This window comes from Macaca nemestrina, chromosome 3 (assembly GCF_043159975.1).
Source record: "Macaca nemestrina isolate mMacNem1 chromosome 3, mMacNem.hap1, whole genome shotgun sequence".
Classification (NCBI taxonomy): Eukaryota; Metazoa; Chordata; class Mammalia; order Primates; family Cercopithecidae; genus Macaca; species Macaca nemestrina.
The window spans coordinates 173,420,286-173,443,121 of record NC_092127.1 but is presented as its reverse complement, the minus strand read 5'-3'; the positions used below and the strand labels follow the sequence as shown (position 1 = coordinate 173,443,121).

The window sequence follows — 22,836 nt, the reverse complement described above, 5'->3', positions numbered from 1 at the left end:
AAGTAATATACCTACCACTGTTATAAAGATAACATAAGAGATAACACATTCAAAGCACCTGACACATAGTAGGTCATCACTATGCTGGGCCTGCATCTCACTTACAAAGCCTGGGGCAGCCTTCAGCAGACTCTGGAATGACAGTAATGTGTGAATACATGCACGTGATGAGTTGAGGCAAGGAGAAGCATAAAATGTGAGCTAAGGACATGAAGAGTTTATTTGTCCCTTAGGTATTTTCTCCCAGCGATCTCAAGCAGAACTTCAGCTAGCTTGTACCACATTCATCTTCTGAAGAAACAACAGATCATGAAGATGATTAAAGAATTGTAGCCCTGCTTCAACTACCTGAGATGTGAAGGCAGAATTACCAATGGGTTGAGCAATTGTAGGAATCTAAGATTCCTTCTTGTCATATGGTCTTCTTAGACCATTCCATACCTTCACAGAAGTGGGCCCCAAAGACAATAGAATGTGGCAAATTGGAGGTGTCTAGTTAGAGGCTACTGCCGTTGTTCAGGTAAAAGAGCATGAAGATATGGAGGCTGTTGGATGGTGACCATGGGGACAAGAGAAGGGGCCTCGTATAAGAGAACATGGAAGGTAGGTGTGGAGGTTCATGCCTGTAATCCCAGCACCTTGGGAGGCTGAGGCGGGCAGATCACCTGAGGTCAGGAGTTTAAGATCAGCCTGGCCAACGTGGTGAAACTTTGTCTCTCCTAAAAATACAAAACCTAGCCCTGTGTGGTGGTGCATACCTGTAGTCCCAGCTACCCAGGACACTGAGGCAGGAGAATCACTTGAGCCCAGACAGCAGAGGTTGCAGTGAGCCGAGACTGTGCCCCTGCATTCCAGGCTGGGCAATAGAGCGAGACTCCATCTCGAAAAAATAATAATAAAAAGAAAAGAGAACATGGAAAGGTAGAAGTATCGGAATGTGGCAATTTATTTGAAATAGCCAGTGACTTTCCCCCCATTTTAGCTAAGGTGCATTCTTCTAACTTTTTTTAAGAAATGTGTAATATTTATACAAAAATCACGAAAGTTTTTAAAAACTGTTAAAATAAATGACATATTCCAAAAAAGGAAGGTACTTGTAATATTCTAAGGCTTTAATCTTGAGTGCCTGGGAGAGAATGCTGGCACAATTCATACAAAGTTAGAAAATGAAGACAAACATGTTTTCCTGTGTGTGGATAGGAAAATGGTGATGAATTTACCCAGAGACCTGTTTAATCTAAAATATTACTAGGGTGCGAAGAAACAATGGCATATAACAAGTGTTCAATAAATGCTTGTCAAAGGAATAAATAAATGACATACACTATCTGCTCTGAGAATTAAGGAGCACCAGATAAAACAGCTAAGCAAGACTTTTACCAAGTCTGGTACACAAAAGATGAAATGGTAATGATAGCTGCAGGAAAAAAAGAGATTCCACAATGAATTTGAAAAGCCCTGGACAAAATCATCCACACAAGTTTCTTCACATCTTGAAGGATACAGAGAAACTAGCAGGTGGATAAGGCAGTCAGCGAGCAAAGAAGGAAGTAGCTCTTATCAGCAAATGCTAGCAAGAATACAGGGCTGGCCCATGCTGTGGATACCCCGTGCAGACTAACGATTTCTCACCTTTTCAAAAAGCCATTCAAATATTGCTTAAACATTTATTTAAAATAGGGGCTGAGAGTTTCAGATAGGAAGGATGCAGAAAGAAACATTATTCAATCTTTTCTAGAATGTTCCCAGCAATTCAGCTCTGGCCCAGCCTTCCATTGCCTACTCAGCAAACTGGTTACCAGCATCCCTCCTCTTCAGGAGGTGGTTTAGGAAACAGCCACTGTTGCTCAATGTGCCTCTTGAGATGATCAGCGCCCAGGCAGCAATCATGGAGAAGATAACCACATTTAGTCTTTTTCCTGAATAGAGTGATTCTATATTGCTTTTCTTTCATCTCCAGTGACATTTCCATGTCCCTTTGAGATTCATGCCCCAATGTTCTTGATTCTGCTTTGCCTGAGATGCACATTCATAAGGTCAGTCCTCTTCCAGTACAATCACCAAGTACAAGGTGGGGACCACATAAACTTCTTCAAATTAAAACAATTGTAGTGCTATTTGTGTGGGACAAGAAAGAGGGGCTTATTTTCCCCCTTAGGATTCCAAATTTTCAGCTGCTTCTGAAGTAGTGGTGGCAGAAAGGTGAGCACACAGGGTAACTGGTATCCAGCCAAACCTCTTGGAGATGTTTTATGGCCCCACAACCCTTGGCAAAAGTGCCAGGAAGCCCGCTCTGCCTTTCTGCAAATGCCAGCACACCACCGGGGGTGGTCACACCTGGGCCAGCAGCGTGCTTTGAACTCTTGTTATCTGGCAGCAACCGTCCCTGAATCTCTCTCCAAGGCTGAGAGCAGCTGTCAGATCAATGCCTGCAGACTGGGATTGCTACATTCCCAGGCCGAATCTCATAAACAGCAACCAGGTTATCTGCTCCGTCATACTGGGCTCTAGCTTGCCCTGAATTCTTCAGTGAAGGAGTCATTTTTCTGTCACTGCCTGCGTCAACGCCTCTACCCCATGTGAGCCACCATCAAGATAAAGTCTCAGGGGAGGGGTCCTGCTCAGTTAACAATCGATCAATCAAAGAGTTGTCTCCATTATTCTCTGAACTCTTACCTATCTTCACTAAATACCTACAGCCACTGGCTGGACTCCAGAGGCCCCTCCTCCCCTCCTCCAAACACGAATGCTTCTGGGACTAGTCATAAATATGATGTTTGGATATTTGATGATCAGTGTGTGACACCTCAGACCTGGTACTGGAGGCCATACAGACATGAGCCAAAACGAAGGCCACTTCCACATTCTGAGCTCACACCTCCACCTGCCCATCCCTCCTGTTGAGAGGCCCCATGGAGGGGGTTCTTCCTGCTGATAATGCCTAGTCACAGAGTCCCATCAGTAAAGAGAAGTAATTTCTTTCTTTAGACAAATTTTAGATATAAAGTTTGAGGATTTCTCTCCTTAGAAATAAGTCAATTCATTTTGAGGACTAATATCCATAATCTATAAGGAACTTAAATCAACAAGAAAAAAGAACCCCATTAAAAAGGGGAACAAAGGAGATGAGCAGGCACATCTCAAAAGAAGACATACAAGCGGCCAACAAACATATGAAAAAAAATGCTCGATATCACTAATCATCAGAGAGATGTAAATCAAAACCTCAGTGAGATACCATCTCACACCAGTCAGAATGGCTATTATTAAAAAGCCAGAAAATAACACATGTTGGCGAGGTTGCACAGAAAAGGAATGCTTATACACTGTTGGTGGAAATACAAATTAGTTCAGACACTGTAGAAAGCAGTTTGTAGATTTCTCAAAGAAATAAAAATAGAATTGCCATTTGACCCAGCAATCCCATTACTGGGACATAGTCAAAGGAAAATAAATCCTTCTACCAAAAAGACACCTACACTCACATGTTTATGCAGCACTATTCACAATAGCAAAGACATGAAATCAACCCAGGCACCCATCAATGGTGCACTGGATAAAGAAAATGTGGTACGTATACACCATGGAATACCACACAGCCATAAAAAAGAATGAAATCATGTCCTTTGCAGCAACATGGATACAGCTGGGAGCCATTATCCTAAGCAAATTAATGCAAGAACAAAAAATGAAATACTGCATGTTCTCACTTGTAAGTGGGAGCTAAACATTGGGTGCATAATGACAGAAAGATGAGAACAATAAACACTAGAGATTCCAAAGGGGAGAGGGAGGGAGACAAAGGTTGAAAAACTACGTATTGGGTACTATGTTTACTATTTCAGCCACTGGATCATTAGAAACCCAAAGCTCAGCATTATACAATATACCCAATTAACAAACCTTCACATGTACCTCTTGAATCTAAAAAAAGAAAAAGGAAAGAAATAGGTCCATTTGTTTTACAATTCCTTTGCACAACTCTAGGAACTACTAAAAGAAATGGCAAATACTCACCCACTCATCCCATAACAAGATGGTAGGGGAAAAAAAGTGAGGATGTCTCCAATACTCACAAAAGAAACTGTAACATTATTTTTCAAAATTTTTACAGACAAAATACATCTTAATTCCTTCTACTTTTTAGAGGAAACTTTTAGAAGAGAGGGAATAACAAAATTGAACAGAGAATGAGACTGGGAGCCACAGATTTAGGGAAAGAGAAATGAGAAAAAGATATATAATGTTTCCTTCCAAAGAGTTCTGAGTTTGGACATTCCTTAAATTTTTATTATATTTTATTACATATATATTAGTATTAGCCAATTTATTGAACACTTACCAGGTATCATGTGCTGTCTATGCATTTTATAAGCATTAACTTGTTCACTTTATTTAATCTTTATGGCAAACCTAAGACATACGATGGTATTCATTTCATACCTGAGGAAATTAGACAACTTGTCCAAGGTCACAGAATGAGAGATGGCAGAACTTGGTTTTTATCCATGTCTTTCTGCTCTTAATATTCGGCTGAATTAACTCCCAAACAAAAATAAAATTTCATATAAATAAAATGTATTACTAATCTTTACCACCAAACATAGTGGAGATACTTGCATATGCATCATAGTACAGAGGAAATGTATAAAATGGTAAGTTTTCGCTGAGTGCAGTGACTCAGGTCTGTAATCCTAGCACTTTGGGAGGCCGAGGCAGGAGGACCACTTGAGGCCAGGAGTTCAAGATTGCCGTGAGCTATGATCACACCACCATACTTCAGCCTGGGTGACAGAGCAGACCCTCACTCAAAAAATAAAGTAAAATTTTCAAAAGCTTGGCAATGAATGGGCTTGTTGTGCTTAAATTAGCTACTTAAAATGATTTGGTTTGTTCCAATAACAGTAAGACCTTTCTTCACTCAAAGTTCACAATTCTTTCTGCAGGAGAATAAAAATGTTCTAGAAACATCCCAGATACTAGAGCATTTGGAATGTTAATTTTAGCAAGTCCCAGTGTTTGGAACATCTGCCTCACTGAGAGATATCCATTGATAACACACGGAGGGGAAGGTAAAGAGTACAAGAGAAGCGTATAATTCAGGGACCATCTCCAAGGGCAAAAGATATCATCATGATGTTTGACTCTGGACTTGAGTCAAAAAGCAGAGGAGGCTAAAAAATGTGCTTTCAGTTGTCAAGAGAATAAATCTCATCCTCCCATCCTAGAGGCGGAGAGTGAAGCTCATTAGCATAGAGTAGAAAGTCCTCCAGGACTCTTCATCAACCTTCTGTCCACACTGCGGTGCATTACGCTTGTAAGAGACAGTACCTTGAGGTAGTTAAGAAAACAGGCTCAAAGCCAGGCTGCATCTCTTGATATCCCAGCTTTTTAACCCACTAAATACAATCAACTTTTCTGTGCCTTGATTTCCTCTTCCATCGATGGGAATAATAATAATACTTATCTCATAGAGTTATTGTGAGAATTTGATGAGCTGATGTATACAAAGGGATTGCAATTTTGTCCAGCAAATGGCCAACGCCACATACAAATGTCTGTTGCCACTGTTACAAAAATTTAAAGTGATTACACTGAACCCCTCCTTCCATATTCTATAAGCAGCATCCAACTCCCTAACAGAAATTCTTGAAAAGTCCAAGGTTACACTGTAGCACCTTCTTTTAAAGGTCCTGGGGAAATGGCAAAAGTCTAATTAAATTTGTTCTCAGAAACAAAAATTGATTTTCTTTTTCAATAATTCTATTAATTGAATCTCCTCCTTCACCTCAGCCAAAGGCTAGAACTTTGAAGAACAAACTCCTGTCTTTGTCATTTAAATAAGTTAGTCTTATACTACTTTGTCAATAATAACACCTTTTAGTGGAAGTTAAGCACAATACTAAACTTGCTACTAATGCATCTTATGCCACCTCTCAAATAATCAAAATAATGCAAATATAAACCATCCTCATACATAAAAATTAGCAAAAAAGAAAAAACAAAACTAAGCAAAAAATTATACCTAAAGCTGGCAGAGTTGCAACTAGGCACATATACTCAAGCATATATTTTGGGTAACAGTGTAAAATGTTTTGACCCTTTTGGAAAACATCATGACAGTACGCTTTTAAAAATTATAAAATTTACTCCTATAAATTTATATTTAAAAACTATTCAAAAGATGAAAGCTATAGGCACAAAGACAGCAGGGTTTTTGTAGTAAAAGTAAAGAATGAAATATACATATTATAAATTGCTTTATTTTCTCAATTTTATGGTACTTTTTTGGATTCTTTTTTTTTTTTTTTTTTTTTTTTTTTCCTGAGATGGAGTCTCACTCTGTGGCCCAGGCTGGAGGGCAGTGGTTCGATCTCAGCCAACTGCAACCTCCGCCTCCCGCGTGCAAGCAATTCTTGTGCCTCAGCCTCCCGAGTAGCTGGGATTACAGGCACCCGCAATCACACCCGGCTAATTTTTGTATTTTTAGTAGAGATGAGGTTTCACCACGTTGGCCAGGCTGGTCTTGAATTCCTGACCTCAAATGATCTGCTTGCCTGGGCCTCCCAAGGTGCTGAGATTACAGGCATGAGCCACTGCACCTGGCCCTTTTTTGGATAATTTTTAACATTTCTGAAGTTAAACTACATCTTGTTTTCAGTGTATACATGTAAAGTGGTGATATTTCTTTTCTTCTTTGAAAAGCTGTTATGAAAGCAATGATGCATCTTAAAATCAGTGGCATCTTATGATCAAGAAAATGCAATAGTATGCCATCATTAAAAATAGTAACTATGGAAGTCATACAGAAACATGAAAATATAGATTACAACCACATTAAATTGTATATAATTTAGGGCTAAAGAAGAAAGGACAATATAGACAAATTCAGTTTGACTTACAAGTAAGTTTTCTCTTTCTTTCACTTAGCATTCCACAAATGTTACTAGGATACTACACATGTGTTAACAGTTTTCCCTTTTTTAAGAAAGAAAGAAATATTCCTTCTCTGAGACTCAACTCCTATAAATAAAATGGACGTCAAAAGTCAGCTAAATGTTCTTATTGATGATAAGTCAAAAACTCAAGAGTTTAATTCTTATCACCGTCTTACATTCCAGTAAGAGCTGAGTAGGGGCATTGATGGGAAGGGGCACGACAGCGTCATTACTGCGTGCAGTAGCCCTGTCTTCACACCCTGGGGGCTGCAGTGGGTTGGGAGGAAGCCCAAAACCGAACCAAATCCCTCAGATCGATTATGGAACCCATGCAGACTGCACACCTACTGTCACATTGGACCAAAAGAGAATTGGGATCCATAGAAAGAGGGAGAATGGAGATAAGACATGAAGAATAGGACAGGTACTCAAAAATGGGAAAGCGGTCAGTAGGTTGCTGAGGAGATGGGAAATAAAGAGAGCTCTGAAAGGAGAAAACGCTTAATGAGAAACAAAAGACAGGGTGTACTAGAACATCCTCAAAGACACATCATAGAGGTTTTTGTTAAAGGAATAAATGACAGAATGACTTAGCGATGCCTAAATGCTAACACAATACCTGGTCTGGCGTGTGCTGTCATTCTTTTAAACACTTACTCATTCACTCATTCTGAAAATATTTACTGAGCATCTGTTATATGGCAGGCAATCATCTAGACAAGGTAAAGAAAGCATTGAAGAAAACAGACAAAACTCCATGGCCTCAAGGAGCTTACATTGTGTTGCAAATGGAGGCAAAGTGGAAAGGGGAGGTGGAGATGACTGATCGTAATAAGCAAATAAAGAAAACAAACAAAACATGAGATAATGATGCCTGCCATGGAGAAGTGCAAGAATTTAGGGAGATGAGAGTATTTGGGGGTAAGAGAGAAGCCTGCAGCTTTAAATTGCATGCTCAGGAAAGACCTCACTGAAAAGGTGATGTTTGTGAAAAGACTTGAGGAAACTACAAGAGCAAGTCACATGGATATCTAAGGAAGGGGGCAAAAACAGCAAGTGCAAAGGTCCTGGGGTAGAAGCACATCACGCATGTTCAAAGATCAGCAAGGAGCCCAGTGTGAATGCAGCAGAGATAAGCACACAGCGGGAGAGACTTGAGCTTCAGAGACAATTTGAAGATCACAACTTTTACCCTGAGTGACATGGGGAGCCCCTGAAAGGTCTTGAGCTGAAGAGGGGAATGATGGAACTAGTTTTAACAGAGCCTGCTGCTAGGTTGAGAATAGTCCACAGGAGAAAGGAAAGAATCAGTGAGGTCACTTTGAAGCCTGTTTTAATAACCTAGCTAACAAGCTTGGATCAGAGCAATAATTGAAATACACTAAAGAGTGTCTAGGGCCAGGTGCGGTGGTTCACACTTGTAATCCCAGCACTTCGAGAGGCCGAGGCAGGCGGATCACGAGGTCAGGAGATCGAGACCATCCTGGCTAACACGGTGAAACCCTGTCTCTACTAAAAACACAAAAAATTAGCCGGGCTTGGTGGCGGGCGCCTGTAGTCCCAGCTACTTGGGAGGCTGAGACAGGAGAATGGCGTGAACCCAGGAGGCAGAGCTTGCAGTGAGCTGAGATAGCACCACTGCACTCCAACCTGGGTGACAGAGTGAGATTCTGTCTCAAAAAAAAAAAAAAAAAAAAAAAAAAAAAAAAAAAGAGTGACTAGATCCCAGTCCCGGGGGTGTTTTAAAGCTGGATCCCATGAGATTTACAAATGGATTGTGTATGGTATGTGCTAGAAAGAGTGGGGTCCAGGGTGACCCCAAGCTTTGGAGGTCTGAACAAATGGAAAATGGAGCTTCTAGGTGCTGAGATGGGAAAGGCTGTGGGAGGAGTAGGTTTAGATGGAGAAAATCAAGAGTCGCCCGTGGGGACATCGTAAGTTTGTGAAATGACAAGATATTCAAGCGGAGTTGTCCTGTTGACTGGAGCTTAGGTGGAATGAACATCTGTACAAATGATCAAAGGACAGAAAAATGAGAAATTAAAACTGAGAATGGGACCAAATGAAAGGAGGGAGTCAGCAAGATTAAACAATAATACTAATAATAAAATAAAAGAGAGAGGGACAAAGAGGAAGAAATCGCCTACAAAACAGGGGAAAGGATGACAGGGAGGCGAGGTGAGAGCCGCTTCCAAGTGCTCACATTGTCAGGTAACCCTCCCATCTACCATTTCCCCTTTTGCCATTCTGCTAAACTAAGAACATGTGTCTGACTCTGCCGCCGCCTGACACTAAATACCAGTGACATGATGATTTCCTGTACATTTGTCTTAAATGTGCTCATGTTTGTCTGAAATGTGTTCATTCCGGCCGGGCTGTGGGATCACAGGAAATTGGAAATCTGGTCACAGCTCAGAGGCACCCAGCCTTCTGCATCATACACTGCCAACCCAGCCTGCATCCTCTTTAATAGCTGTTCACCGTGGAATAAGAATTGTTCTCAGGTCTTTCCTCTGCACTCCTGACTTAGGCAGGCTGGGGAAAGGCTGTTCACCATTAATAAGGAGGATTAGGGAGACATGAAGAGAGGGAAGGCGGAAAACGAGGTGGCGAATTCCCCAGTCAGCAGCTTTCTCTTGTCTGCTCTTGCCTGCAGTTAGGTACCAAGGCTGATTTAAAGCGAAGAATTAGCTCCTCTGGAATAATCCCAGAAAAGCTATCTTGCAGCCTTTCCTTTTGGGTTTATTTCTTTGGTTCTGCGTTTCCACAGCAAAGCTGGAGGAGCTAAGGTAACCCAAAAGTCCTGGGGCTTGCCTTACCACTTACTGGCTGTGTCATCTTGGGCAAGTCACACACCCTGTCAGCGCTAGGCTGTCTCATTTGGAAAAATGAAGATAATTAGCGATTGCCTTCCAGAAGGCAGGATGCCCAGCCAGATGATCTGGCTCAACCCCTTCCAGCTCTGAGGTCTATGATCGTGTGATGTTTATACATAGTGAAATGCACAAGGGCAGGAGTTGAGAGATGTGAGCAGGAAACAGATGAGCTCGGTCACTCTCCCACACCCCCTCCAAGTGGAACTTCTTATGGGATCTTTAGCTAAAAGAGAAAAACCGCTATCTTGGTTCTCTGTTTTGTGCAGAGTAGTGGAACAAGAAACAATGAGGAAAACCACATACTTTGCATTCAACCAAAGCTGGGTTTGAATTCTTTGTTCTAACATTTCTTTTTTTTTTTGGATACAGAGTCTCGCTCTGTTTTCCAGGGTGGAGTGTAGTGATGCGATCTCAGCTCACTGCAACCTCTGCCTCCCAGGTTCAAGCAATTCTCCTGCCTCAGCTTCCTGAGTAGCTGGGACTATGGGCGCACGCTGCCATGCCTGGCTAATGTTTTCGTATTTTTAGTAGAAACGAGGTTGCACTGTGTTGCCCAGGCTGGTTTCGAACCCCTGAGCTCAGGCAATCTGCCCACCTCAGCCTCCCAAAGTGCTAGGATTACAGGCTTCATCACTTCTTACAACATAGCCTTGGACAAATGACTTCCACTCTCTATGTCTTAGGGGACTCATCTGTAAAATGAATATAGAATAACACCAAGAAATCCGGGTTGTTGAAAATATTAAATAAGATGATATCAACAGAGAGCAGGTGGTCAGAAATTAAATAAACAAATACATAACTAAGAAAATAAAGATGATAACTTTAAAATGCCAAGTTTACCAGTCATGGTACAGACATAAAAAACAGAAATCATTCTAGGTATTTTAGACAGGAGGTACTTAATACAGAGGATTATTTACTCAGGTGACTGACAAGCACCCAGCATCCCCTCACCTCCAACCTCAGCTCAGGCTCTGGACCTCCAAACCCCAGCCTGGGCCTAGGATTCCAGCATCCTCATTACCTGGGAGAGAAAATCAGACATTAATGAAAAATCTGAGAGCAGACTGATGAGAGAAGAGCACTGGGCACTGGAGTTGTTGGGGCACAAAATGGTGATGAGAGGCAAAAAGTAACTTACACGATTGCCTAGTGCTTGCAAGGAACACCTTTTTCCTAGTCTTAGTTACCATGGGGGAAAGATTTCCCTGGGAAACAGCTGTCTTTCCCCGTCCAATTGCAGTGGGGGAATGGAGTGATTCTTTTGTTTGAATTTGGGAAGAACAACTGAGTCTGCGTAGCTCAGCTCAGCTCCATCCTCATCTCGGGTACCAGCTACTCTCAGGCAGCTGGCATTCCTTGTGATTTCAGCAAGCACCAGTGGGATGGGGGAACATCCTGCAATGACTGGATGGAAAAAGTGACCTAATCCTTGGTTATAGTGACGGGCTATTTGCTTCTCACGGACAAACCTAGAATCAGCTCCCATAGAAATAAAGATGATGCCATTTTAGCTGCCATTTTGACTCTCTTATTTCTCAATTTGTTCAAAGCCCAGGCAGGCATAAAATACTACACAGCCATAAAAAAGGAAGAAAATATGTCCTTTGCAACAACATGGATGCAGCTGGAGGCCACTTACCTACGCAAATTAACACAGGAACAGAAACCCAAATACCAGATCTTCTCACGTATAAGTGGGAGCTAAACATTGAGTCCTCATGGACATAAAGGTGGCAACAGTGGACACTGGGGACTACTAGGGTAGGGAGGGTAGAAGGGAGGCAAGGGTTGAAAAACTAACTATTGGGTACTATGCTTGGTACATGGGTGACAGGATCATGCATATCATCCCAAACCTCAGCATCAAGCAATATTCCCAGGTAACAAACAGGCTCATGTACCCCCTGAATCCAAAATAAAAGTCAAAGAAAAAAAAAAAAAAACCTAGGTAGGGAATAAAGATAGGACCCCTCAGAAGCTCCCAACAATGAGGATTAGACATGGTCTTTGATCTAATACTGCCTAAACATACCCATTACAATTAGTAAGAATTATCGTGAACCAATTAAGGCTGTAAATTGTTCTTGTTATCAAAAGTCGATATTTATCGGCCAAAGTCCGTCTTTTTGTTTGCCAGTGGATTTATCTTCCTCCTCCAGTTGTTGTCAGGGTTATGGGGGAATCTGTTTAAAATGCAGATATGTAGGCTTCAACCCCTGGGATTCTGAGTCAGTCACTGTTTCTTTTACAAACACCCCAAGTGACTGCCATACTTTGGGACACAAGGTCTATAACTAGTGATTCTCAACCTTGGCTGCACATTGGAATAACCTGAAAAGCTTTAAAAAATACTGAGGACTGGGCCCCACTTCCAGAAATTCAGATTTAATTGATTATGGATGAAGCTTGGGTATCTGGACCTTTTTGTTGTTGTTGTCGAGACGGCGAAGTCTTGCTCTGTCACCCAGGCTGGAGTGCAGTGGCACAATCTCGGCTCACTGCAACCTCTGCCTCCCAAGTTCAAGTGATTCTTCTGCCTCAGCCTCCTGAGTAGCTGGGACTACAGGCACATGCTGCCACGCCCGGCTAATTTTTGTATTTTTGATAGAGACGAGATTTCACCATGTTGGCCAGGCTGGTCTCGAACTTCTGACCTCAGGTGATCTGCCCACCTCGGCCTCCCAAAGTGCTGGGATTATAGGCGTGAGCCACCACACCCAGCCTATATGGATCTTTTAAAAGTTCTCCAGGTAATTCTATCGTTCAGCCTGGGTGAGACCCACTGGTATATCCCTCAAAAGAAATCTTTCTCTAAAAGATTTGTTGGCCAGGCACAGTGGCTCATGCCTGTAATCCCAACACTTTGGGAGGTCGAGGTGAGTGGATCACTTGAGGTCAGGAGTTCGAGACCAGTCTGACCAATATGTTGAAACCCTGTCTCTACTAAAAAAAAAAAAAAAAAAAAAATACATAATTAGCTGGGTATAGTGGCACATGCCTGTAATCCCAGCTACTTGGAAGGCTGAGACAGCAGAATCACTTGAACCTGGGAGGCAGAGATTGCAGTGAGCCAAGATGGTGTCATTGCACTCCAGCCTGGGCAACAAGAGCAAAACTGTGTCTCAAAAAAAAAAAAAAAGATTTGTTGATGGCAGGGAAAGCTTTCTGTTCATTGGATGCCTCCTGGTCTCTCGGATTCCTATTTCTCTATAAGGGACAACGTGGTAGCTGAAGGCATTTTTGGAAATGCAGATCAAAATCCCAAAATCTCACTGCCAGCATCAAAACTCATTACCGCTCTATGGCTGCCCAGCTCCTCATTCCACCCTGCTCCATTGTGATTCTAACCCGTTTTCAAACGAAGTGCAATTTACATCTCTTTAACTAGACTGGTGTTATTACCATTGCAATCCTATTGATTGCAGCGCTGCTCTTAGCAACTCGCTCCAATTTGATCATCCTTAGTCATTCTTGCATAACTACATGTGTATAAACAAGCCCTGGTATTTAGCTAGCACATGTTTTGGGATGAGAAGGATCATCTTTAAATCACTAACCTGCCTGTGAACTGAACACAAAACAGTCAAAGCCCCCAACTTCAGCGATTCTTAATCCTCTAGATTTTCCTTCTGAGGAAGGCATGAATAGGACAAAGATCTGAGGCCAGGTTTTACAGGACTCAGTTCCCATCTTACATGGATGCTTCATTTTAAAGGTAAGGGAAGAGAGCACAAGAGATGCAGTTGATTCACCTAAACGCTGGTTCCTGATGGGGCAGTGAACACAGCCTACTCTGGAACCCTGGGAACCACCCCATATGGCACCTTCATTTGTCCTGGGATACGGTCTCTAATTTAAACTGTAAGGACAGCAAAAGGAAGGCATCTGGGAACAGGAGTCTGAGTTCCAGGACCGGAACATCTCTGAGCAGTGTGAAGAGAAAAGGAACTGAGGCAGAAGTTAAGAAAGATCTAGAAGTGGAAGACAGCAAACAGGGCTCCTTGCATCTTGTTATCTTAAGACAGAAGTGGTTAGGCTTGACAAAGATAACTGCCAACTATACATATCAAATAGTGATTTCAAAGGATGATATAGAAAATGGCGACTGCGAGTTGTTGACCAAGGGGCTGTACCTCTCTGGTGAGAAGCAGGGAAACAGACAGATCACGGAATGTATTTAAAAAAGAAGAGGAAGAGGAAGAGGAAGAGGAAGAAGAAGAAGAAGGAGGAAGAAGAAGAAGAAGAAGAAGAAGAAGAAGAAGAAGAAGAAGAAGAAGAAGAAGAAGAAGCAGCAGCAGCAGCAGCAGAAGCAGCAGCAGCAGCAGCAGCAGCAACAGCAGCAGCAAATGTTGTATTGTTTGATCAGGAATGGCGTCATTACAACTTTATAATCTGAGAGCTCACATCAGGTATGGTAAAAGAGGAACAGAGAAAAATCGAGAATGACCCAAATCAAAAAAGGGCTCAGCAGTGCTTCCAAGAGAAAAATCAAAGTCCACTGCCCAAAACCCCAGCTCTTTATGATTCAGTCCCTGCCCACCTCCCTGGTCTCATGTTCCGAAACTCCACAACCCAAGTCCTCTCTACAGTTATGGACTACGCTGCAAAAATGAAGCAGAAGAGACAGGGTAGTTGGGACCAGGAACCTCTGGATTTAAAACTTCAGCTCTGGGCTCAGTCATTCACTCATTTGGTGACAACAGGGTAGCTACTTTAAAACCCTAGCCCATTCAGAGCCCTCAGGTATTCAGTGTTTCCAACAGATGCAAGGTACTCTCTAGTCTGGTCCAGTCTCTCTCCTAAGGGTCTCCAGTACAGAAGATTTGCCTCAAGGCCCAGAGTGACTCATCCCAAAGGGCTCAAGTCCAGAAATCTTAGGAGATGGAGTTCATGTTTTGGGACTTTACCCAGGCAACAAAGGTTTCCGGAAGGGCAATTATAATCCTTCCCGAATTAGCTGCCCAGCTGCAGTTTGTAGAGGAGGTCCAGTATCTATCAGAAACATCCACTCGGGAAGAAACTGTATTTCCATAAGGAAACACAAAGAATGGGGGTGCCATTAACCATTAGTTGGATATTTGGGACTTGTGCTTTTTTTTTTCTTCCTTTTTTGCCAACTCAAAATCCAGTCCTTTTCTTGTCAAATATAATAGTGCCAGAGTGAAACTGACAAGACATACAATAAAGTTGAGGTAGAGAAACACAAAGACCTAGATAGTAACCTATTTATTTTCCAGGGCAAAAAAAGTAACAACTATTCTAGCAAAGAAAATAGCCCGGTATTTGGTCATTGTTTTTTTCCGTTTTCCCTTCAATTTAAGAGAAAAACTTTTCAAATTCACACAAAATGGTATATACACTGTCTACTTTTCTGTGGCCGTCTTCAAATACATAACCTTTCAGGTCACCATGAAACACGTTTTTGAAGTATGTCTCAATCTGTCTTTCAGTGCGACAATGAAATTATCAGGCAGTTCAGCATGTGACGTGACTGAATTAGGCAGCTATCATGATCAGACTCCGTTCTTTACTTCCTGAGAAAGGGACAGGAAGGACTGAAAAAAAAAAAAAATCCTGGAACAGAATCACACCTGATTCTCGGTACAAGGGAAGTAACCCCACGAAATCACATTGTTCCCTTCTCCGAGAGATCTCACGTCCCTTTAACTAGTGATGCAGAGCAAGGTTTGCTTAAACTCCTCTGTCACCGCTTTGCCGGCCTCCAATTTGTGACTCTATTAGCTCCATATACCTGTCCAACTCCCTTTGGACTAGCAGGGGACATCTCCGAATGCCTGCAGACTAATGTTATATAGAAGTACTTGACCTTTTTAAGAAACACCGATCAAATTTGCCTTGTATATTTCACTATATCACGGGAACAATTGTAAATGGCATATAAAAATTCAACAGCTGCTGGGATCAATAAGCTGCCCACCTAGTAATACAGGGATGCACAATACATAAATATACTTTTTAAAAAATTTATAAAGACACGCTGCTACTGTCTTAGTAGAGTCAGTTTCATTCTTATGTTAGTGCACGGAACCTAGGTTTCAGCCCGGCCTGATTAGAAGATATCCACAGGATCACACAAAATCCTCACCACAAGCACTATCTTTTTGGATCAGGGCATTGTCCTAGGATTATGTTAAAATGCAAATAATTCTATTTAGAATAGTAACGTTTTGGCTAATTAGCAGCTTCTAACATATCTGCATGGATATGTTTATTGATTTAGCTGGCAGAAAGCAAAATCCGAAGGAAAGGGGTCAAAGACAGGTAAGTGTGATGAGGAGATGGATGGAGGGAAATCTAGGGCAAGGAGGAGTCAACTGAGAGTGTCCACACAAGGAGCCCAAGGCTGCAGAGGGACCCTGGAACCACAGAGGCCCAGCACTGCCTGCCTTGGGCCCCCTTTCTTCTTAAGGAAAGGCTGGAAAAAAATGTATCTCCACAGTGTCTTTGGAATTTGTAAGAACAACCCTCAGAAGTCTCACTTAGAAGCATATGCAAATAAAATGAGATTTGATCATTTCCTCCACAATGTAAAACAAAGAAATAAAAATATTTCTACAAATCACCCAACAGCCAAGCAAATATGATGTAATACGATGTGATATGTTGGTCTGTTCAGGTGTCATACATAAGCCATTCAAAATGCACATTGTACTAAAGAGTTCTCTCTCCATCTTTCTCGCTCTCTCTTTCTCTCTCTCTCTCTCTCTCTCCTCATCTTCCTTCTTCTCCTTCTCCCTCTATCAAATGGATTTAGAGGAAACTAAGACACTGTCCCATTGAAATGGCAACCAAACACCAAATAAGTGGCAGAGAAAAAGCTTTGAATAGAGAACATTCTACACACACCAGACTCAAGGGGCTCTAATGGCTGATGAGTTCCTCATTTACCTGCACAGAGAGGACATACACACACACACACATATATACAGACGCACACACAAGGTCTAGCAAATACTCCCATTTGAAAACCTTCCAAACATTTCTCTTCCTTCTCTAGAATGGAGCTACCCCACTGTCAATGAGAGTTTCTATAAATGTGCTTCAATGGTCACGCAGGTTAAAAAAAAAAAAATTAATAGCCTAAGAAGTTAGGGCTAAAGACCAAAAAGTTAAAGCGCTTGCAAGGCAAATAATTCGAAGAGGCAGGATAAAATCAAAAACAGAATTTAAATGGTCCCAGCCTAAGAATTTATAAAAGACCAAGTCCTGACCTATGACAGAGATGAGAACTTTATTGGGCACGTAATTCAGAAAGGCAGGAAAAGCTGATACACAGAACACAATGAATGTCAGGTTCAGGATTTAAATCTCAGTCTGACAGGGTCGGGAAAACCAATGCAATAATGCCAGGGAGGAGAGACGTGCTGTGCAAATCCAGTGCGGTTTAGAACTTTGACTGCATAATTAGCCCGTGTTGTAATTAAGAATCTAGAGGGCCTATTGAAATGAAAGCACAATGGGCAGATTTGGATTCTGCTGCATCGAACCAGCATACTTAACGCAGTAAGAGTTTTCCCTGATTTTGGCTGGACACTTTCGTAGCTGACAGCCAGCAAGGCTTATAAAGATCTTCACACTACCTGTTTATAACAGACGTGACTGACAGAAGGGAAATATTTTAAAAGTCCGTAGAGGGTGGTTGCATCTTTGGGTTTTCTATTTAGCTTCAGGAAAAAATACTTTTTCCGGTTATAGTTTCACTATTTGATCATAGAAAACTGAGTTCATTACAGGCATGAGGTCAATGCTGTGTTGATCTCTAAGCCAATGATAAACTGGCATTACAGGCTTGTTTTATTTATAGAGAACGATGATATCAAATTAGATGGGAAGGAAGAGAGGGAAGAATTTAGCTCCAATTAGAATAAGTGTCTCTGGAAGGCATCTACTACCAGTTTTCTAAAAATATAAGACAATGTCATGGATTCTATCTTTGTCTTTTAAAAAATCAGAGGAGAAAAGTAAGACACACACTACTGTGGTTATGCGCTAATTCAAAGGACCCGCTTTACGTAGAAGTAAAGTAACCTGGGAAAGTAATGCATCCTGTTCATTTCCACTGCTCTTCCACATAATCCAACAAAGACACCCCAGTGGTCACTGGCTCAGCTCGTCATACTAGTTGGGCAAAATGAAACAAAGTAAGATCGGCTTTTTCTTTCCTGTTCTGTTCTTTCTTTTTAGGATAGTCCTCTATTACAAGTATTTGCAGCACGAAAATAAAACATCACACTCTAGAGGAATAATGGAGACATGTTAGCTTCTGCAAGAACTCCGCACCACAAGTTTTTGGCTCTTGGCACTTCTGAAATACTCATTTTGGGAATATTGTTTAAGGCAAGGTAAGCGGACATCAGTAATCTTATTTTAGTAATGATGCATCAAGAAAAAACTCCACTAGCCACCTAACAACCACCAAGGTACCCAGAATCTAAAGAAAAAAATGTCAGAGAAGCATCCACTTACGGATTCAGAATCTTAAATCCTAGGGGGGTGGTGACTTTAAGAAACTGACATTTATAAGAATCAAGAAAGGAAACCCTCAGTAAAAAATGGGGTGAGCAGAAGCTCTTGGTCCCTTAATATAGTTTATCTTTCACATAAAGGTATCTTGAAAACCTTTACACAAGTCCTTTATGAGGGAATAATTTCTGAGCTGGGGCAGACAATGGTCTTTCAAATCCATTCTCAGTTTAGAAAGCATTTGTAAGGAGGATTTTTCCCAGCCACCGCATGAGAAGTGTCTGATGCCCTTGGAAATCTCTGTAATTAACAATAAGCCTCTTTCACAATTGAAAGTGGACCCTCATACCCTAAAGTAGCACTGATGTTTCCATTTCTGACCTACACCCTTCATTTTATGCAATGTCTTTGTAAAACCCAAGGGCAAGAACAACCTGGAGAGAAAATTTCAAATTTTGGACCAGAGCCACCAAATCAATAATGGCGGAACAAAATGAATTATCAACCTCCACTGCTTCAATCACAGGGAAAGGCAAGGAGTTAGCCAAAAGAGAAACGGCGGTCAATGTTAAGAAACAGAATGAATTGACTTTGAGGTAGGCTTATATCTAATTAAATGAGACTGGGGGCAAAGGTAAGGTAGACTCACCCACAGCTGATAAGGAAGTGATCAGAGGAGGTGACTCGGCTCAACGGAACTGCCTTTTCCAAGCAGAAAAGGAGAGCAGAAAGTGTTATGGGGTGGGGGACCCACAGTGGAGAAACTGCAAGTTTTTCAGAAGTGTGTTTCCCTCATCCTGTGACTATGTGGATTAACAATCTCAAACTCCCACCACTAGCAATTAAGTTACCATCAATATCCCAGGGTTCTGTGAGCCTAAAGGAATAAAATCCTTGCTGTGGGATGGCATATCGACTAAATGAAAGAGGAAAGCGAAATTGGCATGTTATACCTACTATTGGTTTCTTACGTGTGAGCCAACAGGTTTGAAACTTTTGGCATGTATCCGGAAGCTTTATAATGAGAATTCTCAGACTTCTGGTTCATATTATCAGCAGTCACCCATCTGAAGCTGGGTGGGTCTTTGGGAGGAGTGAGCAAGCTGTATCTAAGGACAGAAAACACTCCTGATGACCTCTTCATGTATTCTCTTGTGGACTTGGCACTAACGTAGTCATAAAATGGGACTTACCCTGAAATCTGTCATCAGCAATGATACCCCCCTTTATCTTGAAGACCGAGGCCTTCCAAGGACCTGGTGCAGTACCTTAAGATGTGCATGGAAATGCCGTGTGCGAGGCTCTGTGAGGCATCTGCTTTTAGTCTAGAGGTCTTTACCGGTACCAAGAGCTGGAGCAGAAAAATAAAACTTCATCTCTTCCACTGCACTTGCCATGCCAACATCAACCTCCAGTTACACCTCTACCCTGCACCAAAGAAAACTGCACTAAACTTTCATGTCAGACAGTGCCATCAAAGCAGCAGTATTTTTCTGCTGGGCCTTGAGCCTTTCAAACACATACATTTCCTGCCCCATCTGCAAACACACAGTGTTCTTTAAATGTGTACAAATGACACTCAGTGTTTTTGAAACACTCTTAAATAAGCCCAGGGTGACTCACCATTTTTCTGGTCTTGTACAGCCAATTACATGTTCAAAAATCCCTTTAAAAGTTACAAAAATCTATCTCAATACTTTCAATGCATTTAAACGGCAAAAAGGTTAGACATGAAGGAGCGGGACTGGCAAGGCCAATAAGAAATTAACATGCGCACTGAAAACAGTCTTTGGCCCTTTTATGGAGCTAAATTCACAAGAGTTTTGCATGTGCTTATCAGGAAATTATAGATCTTATTATTGGGGAATTGGGTGGCAGGTGCCAAAAACATTTAAATTCACTCCATTTCCAATTCATGAAGTCCATTGTAGCTTGGTACTACGGTTTTATTAGATTTGTACATTTAGCCAGGAACCTATTATTATAATAAAATACAAAATATGATTATTGTTTTCTTGCAGTGAGAATCTCAGAATTATCTAACACTTTATCTTTTCCCCATCAAAAGAAATTCCAAGATTGGATTTTTTTTTTTAAGATTTTTAAAGAAATGTTGCTCCCTCTGTCTACTTTCTATAAGAGTTCTTGCTTTATGCTGCTTGACAGGAAAAGAATGAAAAAAGGAATTGAGATGGAGGCCGTAAGTCACAGCGGTTTTCCTTTAATTACAGTATTGTACGTATATTTCTCATATTTTCTGCTGTTATCTCTGCCCAACCAAATCTCCATTCCTCATTCAATGCTCATTAATTGAGACGGTGTTTGGGGAAAGCTGATATACAGATATGAGTTTCATATGGCCAAGTGCTCACCTACTATTACACACCAAATGGAGTTCGATACCCGTAATGGCCAATTTAGCTACTTGTCATCTGATACCTAGTCCTTCATCCATCCCCTACCGATGCTCTTACAATTCTTCTTTTCTCCTCTCTCTCTGCCCACTTCATGTTACTATTTTCTCTCTTCAACAGAGAATGAAAACGTTTTAGAAATACTGAGGGGGGCCCACATTACCCGTAAGACACTGCAAAATTATGCTAGAGGCAATAACTTTACAGTTGGAAGGGGCCTTATAGATCACATCTTCCAGCCTGTCATTTTTCAAATGAAGATAGGGTGCCCCAGGAAGATCACACTGCCGTAGCGACAGAAGTCAGGACCTGCCACCCACTTAGGAAGCTATCATTGAGCCCTGGTGATGTGCCCAGCACTCAGCCAATGGCATCATCTCCCATAATCCTCAAGACGTCATGAGATAGGTGCTAATATAGCTTCCCCATGGATGAGGAAATAGATGCGCAGAGAGGTTAGGTAACTTGATGAAAGTCACACAGATAATAAGTGGCAGAATCATGTTTTGAGCCCAAGTTATAGAGCCTACTGTGTGTAGTGGTTAGAGGTAAGGTTCTGTAACCTGGGCTCAGAGCTTCACTCTGCCAAGTTCTATAATTTACCAATTCCAGAGCCTCATCTCTAACCACTACACACAGTATCATCCTCTCAGCACTACCGTGAACTGCCTTTATACTTAGTTATTAACTATCCAAACATGTAAATGCATTGTTAGTGATGCTATTTTACAATAAACAAAATAAAGCATAGACTTTGGTGGGTTGACTCCTGGCCCTGTCACCGATTCGCTAGGGAACTTGCATCAAGGTCATTAACTTCTTAGAGTATCTTATTTGCCGAATACAGACAATAACAGTAGCCACTCATGGAGTTATGCTGAAAGCCAAATGAGATCACTCAGCCTCCTCTCTGTCAGATACTGACACCCCATGTTAAAGTCCTGGACACACAGCATCTATTAAATTCGGCCACTGATCTCAACAGCATTGCAGCACTCCTGTATGTGAAATGTATGATGCTCTACAAACGTAAATTATTTTATTGCTCATTGGAGTGATCAAATGTACAAGAAGGCTTCTCAAGAACATTTTACCTATTCACCTCCTTGGGCATTTTACTTCTCCAGAAGATCTGTTAAGTGAATCCTATCAACCCAAGGTTGTGTGCGTGTGGCGGGGGGGGAGGGGGGTGTACCCACATCCACATGCTAAGTGTATGAGATTACGTGTAGGTGTGTACCCACATGCACACGCTGTGTATCTCATTACTGATTCCCTATATTTTCCTAAATGAGACACTCTTTGGAAATTTTTACATCGTATTTCCTATAGACACTTACTAAAGATGGGGAAATAATAATGGTTAATATTTGAGCCATTGCTATCTTTCAGGCACTTTGCTACCACAGCACACACAGCATTTTTAGACACAACTATTAGTATAAGAAGTTGGATATCAAGCAATGAATCAGAAAGTTAGGTTTTTTACTATACAGAAGCTTGCACCAGCAAGTCAGGTTCAACTTAATCTAATTTTTTAGATTAGATTCAATAGTTACTTATTGAGCAACTACTATGGATCAGGTACCAAGCTAGGCAGGCACAAGGAAAGTCTGCTCTCTTGGGGAGCTGATGGTCCATGAAGGAAATAAGCATGCAAATAAACCATGACAAGGAAACTGCAAGTGGGCTATAAACAAGGCAAAGCTCTGTGGGCGCACAGGAAAGAATGAACTCCCCTCTCTTGGAAAATAAGGAGAAACTTCCCAAGCATGCTTTAAGGAAACAAAAAAAAAAAAACGCACAGGCATCTGAGGGCTGGTGTAGTTCCAGTAGCCTCTCTACCACTAACTTCCTGCATGATCTTGTACAAGTCATTTGACTTTTCTAACCCTTTGTGTCTCCATCTATAAAATGAGATTAGGGATATAAGACAGGGCTGGGAATATCCACTCTCGCAGGGTAATGAGGATCACAAACTTATGCTGGAGGTAGAATCTAAAATCTACACATGTCAGGGGGAAATAGTGCATAGGCAGAATTCTTGCTGAGCTCCAGAGTAAGTAGTTGGCTTGTTTGGGGTAGAAAAAAAAATGTATATATATACGGTATGAAAAA

At 41.5% G+C, this 22,836-nt stretch overlaps 1 protein-coding gene and 1 long non-coding RNA gene across 14 annotated transcripts in view; both read right to left on the bottom strand.

Moving 5' to 3' along the window:
* The window catches only part of LOC105487841 (uncharacterized), an 80,450-nt gene extending 71,862 nt beyond the window's left edge, over positions 1-8,588 (bottom strand). The window contains exon 1 of the long non-coding RNA XR_011621424.1: positions 4,444-8,588. This is a non-coding gene — a long non-coding RNA (uncharacterized lncRNA). The remainder of the gene's footprint in view (positions 1-4,443) is intronic.
* LOC105487840 (PPARG coactivator 1 alpha) overlaps positions 1-22,836 on the bottom strand; it is a 716,435-nt gene that overhangs the window by 464,108 nt on the left and 229,491 nt on the right. The gene's annotated exons all lie outside the window — the stretch shown is intronic.